The sequence below is a fragment of the Apium graveolens genome, chromosome 9, assembly GCF_009905375.1.
Source record: "Apium graveolens cultivar Ventura chromosome 9, ASM990537v1, whole genome shotgun sequence".
NCBI classification, from domain to species: domain Eukaryota; kingdom Viridiplantae; phylum Streptophyta; class Magnoliopsida; order Apiales; family Apiaceae; genus Apium; species Apium graveolens.
In genome coordinates this window covers 55,444,380-55,451,922 of record NC_133655.1, presented here as the reverse complement: position 1 = coordinate 55,451,922, position 7,543 = coordinate 55,444,380, and positions in this window count along the sequence as shown.

Below are 7,543 nucleotides of genomic sequence, written 5' to 3'. Positions count from 1 at the left end.
TCATGTAATATGGTACCAAGAGGTGGTAAAAAGATGTCAAATTGGATGTATATGATGTTTACATGTTAATTGTACTAATATATGATGGCAAGTGACTCTTATAGGGTGCAAAATCACTCTAATATGGTGTAAAGTTACTAAAAAGGTTGATTAGAGCAAAATGTGGCCCAAAATTGACTCGTAAAAGTGGTACCAAGAGGAGGTAAAGGATGTCAAATTGGATGTATATAATGTTTACATGTTAATTGTACTAATATATGGTGGCAAGTGACTCTTATAGGGTGTAAAATCACTCTAATATGGTGTAAAGTGAGTAGGAAGGTTGATGAGAGCCAAAATGTGGCCCAAAAATGACTCGTATAAAGTGGTACCAAGAGGTGGTAAAAGGTAATCAAATTGGATATATAATGTTTACATGTATATTTTACTAATATATGGTGACAAGTGACTCTTATAAGGTGCAAAATCACTCTAATATGGTGTAAATTTAGTTACAAGGTTGATTAGAACCAAAATGTGGTGCAAAATTGACTCGTATAAAAGTGGTACCGAGAGGAGGTAAAAGGATGTCAAATTGGATGTATATAATGTTTACATGATAATAGTTCTAATATATGGTGGCAAGTGACTTTTATAGGGTGCAAAAGCACTCTAATATGCTGTAAAGTGACTTACAAGGTTGATTAGAGCCAAAATGTGGCCCAAAATTGACTCGAGTAAAAGTGGTAACAAGAGTTGGTAAAAGGATGTCAAATTGGACGTATATGATGTTTACATGTTAATTGTACTAATATATGGTGGCAAGTGACTCTTATAGGATGCAAAATCACTCTAACATTGTGTAAATTTACTTACAAGGTTGATTAGAGCTAAAAATATGTGGCCCAAAATCGACTCGTGTAAAGTGGTACCAAGAGGTGGTAAAAAGATGTCAAATTGGATGTATATCATGTTTACATGTTAATTGTACTAATATATGACGGCAAGTGACTCTTATAGGGTACAAAATCACTCTAATATGGTGTAACTAAAAGGTTGATTAGAGCAAAATGTGGCCCAAAATTGACGCGTAAAAGTGGTACCAAGAGGAGGTAAAAGGATGTCAAATTGGATGTATATAATGTTAACATGTTAATTGTACTAATATATGGTGGCAAGTGACTCTTATAGGGTGCAAAATTACTCTAATATGGTGTAAAGTGAATTACAAGGTTGATTAGAGCCAAAATGTGGCCCAAAATTGACTCGTATAAAAGTGGTACCAAGTGTAGCTAAAAGGATGTCAAATTGGATGTATATGATGTTTACATGTTATTAGTACTAATATAAGGTGTCAAGTGACTCTTATAGAGCGCAAAATCACTCTAATGTGGTGTAAAGTGACTTACAAGGTTAATTGGAGCTAAATGTGGCAAAAAATTGACTCGTATAAAAGTGGTACCAATAGTTGGTAAAAGGATGTCACATTGGATGTCTATGATGTTTACATGTTAATTGTACTAATATATGGTGGAAAATGACTCTTATACGGTGCAAAATTACTCTAATATGGTGTACAGTTACTTAAAAGGTTGATTAGAGCCAAAATGTGGCCCAAAATTGACTCGTAAAAGTGGTACCGAGAGGAGGTAATAGGATGTCAAATTGGATGTATATGATGTTTACATGTTAATTGTACTAATATATGGTGGCAAGTGACTTTTATAGGGTGCAAAATCACTCTAATATGGTGTAAAGTGACTTACAAGGTTGATTAGAGCCAAAATGTGGCCCAAAATTGACTCGAATAAAAGTGGTATTAAGAGTTGGTAAAAGGATGTCAAATTGGACGTATACGATGTTTACATGTTAATTGTACTTATATATGGTGGCAAGTGACTCTTATAAGGTGTAAAATCACTCTAATATGGTGTAAAGTGACTAACAAGGTTGATTAGGGCCAAAATGTGGCCCAAAATTGACTCGTATAAAAGTGGTACCAAGTGTAGGTAAAAGGTTGTCAAATTGGATGTATATGATGTTTACATGTTAATTGTACTAATATAAGGTGTCAAGTGAATCTTATAGAGCGCAAAATCACTCTAATGTGGTGTAAAGTGACTTAGAAGGTTAATTGGAGCCAAATGTGGCAAAAAATTGACTCGTATAAAAGTGGTACCAAGAGTTGGTAAAAAGATGTCACATTGGAAGTATATGATGTTTACATGTTAATTATACTAATATATGGTGGAAATTGACTCTTATACGGTGCAAAATCACTTTAATACGGTGTACAGTTAATTACAAGGTTGATTAGAGCCAAAATGTGGCCCAAAATTGACTCGTATAAAGTGGTACCAAGAGGTGGTAAAAGGTAATCAAATTGAATATATAATGTTTACATGTATATTGTACTAATATATGATGGAAAGTGAGTCTTATAGGGTGCAAAATCACTCTAATATGGTGTAAATTTACTTACAAGGTTGATTAGAGCCAAAATGTGGCCCAAAATTGACTCGTATAAAAGTGGAACCGAGAGGAGGTAAAAGGATGTTAAATTGGATGTATATGATGTTTACATGTTAATAGTACTAATATATGTTGGCAAGTGACTTTTATAGGGTGCAAAATCACTCTAATATGGTGTAAAGTGACATACAAGGTTGATTAGAGCCAAAATGTGGCCCAAAATTGACTCGAATAAAAGTGGTAACAAAATAGGTAAAAGGATGTCAAATAGGACGCATATGATGTTTACATGTTAATTTTACTAATATATGGAGGCAAGTGACTCTTATAGGATGCAAAATAACTCTAATATGGTGTACATTTACTTACAAGGTTCATTAGAGCCAAAAATATGTGGCCCAAAATTGACTCGTGTAATATAGTACCAAGAGGTGGTAAAAGGATGTCAAATTGGATGTATATGATGTTTACAAGTTAATTGTACTAATATATGATGGCAAGTGACTCTTATAGGGTGCAAAATCACTCTAATATGGTGTAAAGTTACTAAAAAGGTTGATTAGAGCAAAATATGGCCCAAAATTGACTCGTAAAAGTGGTACCAATAGGAGGTAAAGGATGTGAAATTGGATGTATATAATTTTTACATGTTAACTGTACTAATATATGGTGGCAAGTGACTCTTATAGTGTGTAAAATCACTCTAATATGGTGTAAAGTGAGTAAGAGGGTTGATTAGAGCCAAAATGTGGCCCAAAATTGACTCGTATAAAGTGGTACCAAGAGGTGGTAAAAGGTAATCAAATTGGATATATAATGTTTACATGTATATTTTACTAATACATGGTGATAAGTGACTCTTATAGGGTGCAAAATCACTCTAATATGGTGTAAATTTAGTTACAAGGTTGATTAGAACCAAAATGTGGCCCAAAATTGACTCATATAAAAGTGGTACCGAGAGGAGGTAAAAGGATGTGAAATTGGATGTATATAATGTTTACATATTAATATTACTAATATATGGTGGCAAGTGACTTTTATAGGGTGCAAAAGCACTCTAATATGGTGTCAAGTGACTTACAAGGTTGATTATATCCAAAATGTGGCCCAAAATGGACTCGAGTAAAAGTGGTAACAAGAGTTGGTGAAAGGATGTCAAATTGGACGTATATGATGTTTACATGTTAATTGTACTAATATATGGTGGCAAGTGACTCTTATAGGATGCAAAATCACTCTAACATTGTGTAAATTTACTTATAAGGTTGATTAGAGCCAAAAATATGTGGCCCAAAATTGACTCGTGTAAAGTGGTACCAAGAGGTGGTAAAAAGATGTCAAATTGGATGTATATGATGTTTACATGTTAATTGTACTAATATATGACGGCAAGTGACTCTTATAGGGTACAAAATCACTCTAATATGGTGTAACTAAAAGGTTGATTAGAGCGAAATGTGGCCCAAAATTGAAGCGTAAAAGTGGTACCAAGAGGAGGTAAAGGATGTCAAATTGGATGTATATAATGTTTACATGTTAATTGTACTAATATATGGTGGCAAGTGACTCTTATATGGTGCAAAATTACTCTAATATGGTGTAACGTGAATTACAATGTTGATTAGAGCCAAAATGTGGCCCAAAATTGACTCGTAAAAGTGGTACCAAGAGGAGGTAATAGGATGTCAAATTGGATGTATATGATGTTTACATGTTAATTGTACTAATATATGGTGGCAAGTGACTTTTATAGGGTGCAAAATCACTATAATATGGTGTAAAGTGACTTACAAGGTTGATTAGAGCCAAAATGTGGCCCAAAATTGACTCGAATAAAAGTGGTACTAAGAGTTCGTAAAAGGATGTCAAATTGGACGTATACGATATTTACATGTTAATTGTACTAATATATGGTGGCAAGTGACTCTTATAAGGTGTAAAATCACTCTAATATGGTGTAAAGTGACTAACAAGGTTGATTAGGGCCAAAATGTGGCCCAAAATTGACTCGTATAAAAGTGGTACCAAGTGTAGGTAAAAGGATGTCAAATTGGATGTATATGATGTTTACATGTTAATTATACTAATATAAGGTGTCAAGTGAATATTATAGAGCACAAAATCACTCTAATGTGGTGTAAAGTGACTTACAAGGTTAATTGGAGCCAAATATGGCAAAAAATTGACTCGTACAAAAGTGGTACCAAGTGTTGGTAAAAAGATGTCACATTGGATGTATATGATGTTTACATGTTAATTATGCTAGTATATGGTGGAAAATGACTCTTATACGGTGCAAAATCACTCTAATATGGTGTATAGTTACTTACAAGGTTGATTACAGCCAAAATGTGGCCCAAAATTGACTCGTATAAAGTGGTACTAAGAGGTGGTAAAAGGTAATCAAATTGAATATATAATGTTTACATGTATATTGTACTAATATATGATGGAAACTGAGTCTTATAGGTTGCAAAATCTCTCTAATATGGTGTAAATTTACTTACAAGGTTGATTAGAGCCAAAATGTGGCCCAAAATTGACTCGTATAAAAGTGGAACCGAGAGGAGGTTAAAGGATGTTAAATTGGATGTATATGATGTTTACATGTTAATAGTACTAATATATGGTGACAAGTGACTTTTATAGGGTGCATAATCACTCTAATCTGGTGTAAAGTGACTTACAAGGTTGATTAGAGCCAAAATGTGGCCCAAAATTGACTTGAATAAAAGTGGTAACAAAATTGGTAAGAGGATGTCAAATAGGACGTATATGATGTTTACATGTTAATTTAACTAATATATGGCGGCAAGTGACTCTTATAGGATGCAAAATCACTCTAATATGGTGTACATTTACTTACAAGGTTGATTAGAGCCAAAAATATGTGGCCCAAAATTGACTCGTGTAATATGGTACCAAGAGGTGGTAAAAGGATGTCAAATTTGATGTATATGATGTTTACATGTTAATTGTACTAATTTATGATGGCAAATGACTCTTATAGGGTGCAAAATCACTCTAATATGGTGTAAAGTTACTAAAAAGGTTGATTAGAGCAAAATGTGGCCCAAAATTGACTCGTAAAGTGGTACCAAGAGGAGGTAAAGGATGTCAAATTGGATGTATATAATGTTTACATGTTAACTGTACTAATATATGGTGGCAAGTGACTCTTATAGGGTGTAAAATCACTCTAATATGGTGTAAAATGAGTAAGAAGGTTGATTAGAGCCAAAATGTGGCCCAAAATTGACTCGTCTAAAGTGGTACCAAGAGGTGGTAAAAGGTAATCAAATTGGATATATAATGTTTACATGTATATTTTACTAATATATGGTGACAAGTGACTCTTATAGGGTGTAAAATCACTCTAATATGGTGTTAATTTAGTTACAAGGTTGATTAGAACCAAAATGTGGCCCAAAATTGACTCGTATAAAAGTGGTACCGAGAGTAGGTAAAAGAATGTCAAATTGGATGTATATAATGTTTACATGTTAATAGTACTAATATATGGTGGAAAGTGACTTTTATAGGGTGCAAAAGCACTGTAATATGGTGTAAAGTGACTTACAAGGTTAATTAGAGCCAAAATGTGGCCCAAAATTTACTCGAGTAAAAGTGGTAACAAGAGTTGGTAAAAGGATATGAAATTGGACGTATATGATGTTTACATGTTAATTGTACTAATATATGGTGTCAAGTGACTCTTATAGGAGGCAAAATCACTCTAACATTGTGTAAATTTACTTACAAGGTTGATTAAAGCCAAAAATATGTGGCCCAAAATTGACTCGTGTAAAGTGGTACCAAGAGGTGGTAAAAAGATGTCAAATTGGATGTATATGATGTTTACATGTTAATTGTACTAATATATGACGGCAAGTGACTCTTATAGGGTACAAAATCACTCTAATATGGTGTAACTAAAAGGTTGATTAGAGCGAAATGTGGCCCAAAATTGAAGCGTAAAAGTGGTACCAAGGGGAGGTAAAAGGATGTCAAATTGGATGTATATAATGTTTACATGTTAATTGTACTAATATATGGTGGCAAGTGACATCTTATAGGGTGCAAATTACTCTAATATGATGTAAAGTGAATTACAAGGTTGATTAGAGCCAAAATGTGGCCCAAAATTGACTCGTATAAAAGTGGTACCAAGTGTAGTTAAAGGATGTCAAATTCGATGTATATGATGTTTACATGTTATTTGTACTAATATAAGGTGTCAAGTGACTCTTATAGAGCGCAAAATCACTCTAATGTGGTGTAAAGTGACTTACAAGGTTAATTAGAGCCAAATGTGGCCAAAAATTGACTCGTATAAAAGTGGTACCAAGAGTTGGTAAAAGGATGTCACATTGGATGTATATGATGTTTACATGTTAATTGTACTAATATATGGTGGAAAATGACTCTTATACGGTGCACAGTAACTCTAATATGGTGTACAGTTACTTACAAGGTTGATCAGAACCAAAATGTGGCCCAAAATTGACTCGTAAAAGTGGTACCAAGAGGAGGTAATATGATGTCAAATTGGATGTATATGAAGTTTACATGTTAATTGTACTAATATATGGTGGCAAGTGACTTTTATAGGGTGCAAAATCACTCTAATATGGTGTAAAGTGACTTACAAGGTTGATTAGAGCCAAAATGTGGCCCAAAATTGACTCGAATAAAAGTGGTACTAAGAGTTGGTAAAAGGATGTCAAATTGGACGTATACGATGTTTACATGTTAATTGTACTAATATATGGTGGCAAGTGACTCTTATAAGGTGTAAAATCACTCTAATATGGTGTAAAGTGACTAACAAGGTTGATTAGGGCCAAAATATGGCCCAAAATTGACTCGTACAAAAGTGGTACCAAGTGTAGGTAAAAGGATGTCAAATTGGATTAATATGATGTTTACATGTTTATTGTACTGATATAAGGTGTCAAGTGAATCTTATAGAGCGCGAAATCACTCTAGTGTGGTGTAAAATGACTTACAAGGTTAATTGGAGCCAAATGTGGCAAAAAATTGACTCGTATAAAAGTGGTACCAAGAGTCGGTAAAAAGATGTCACATT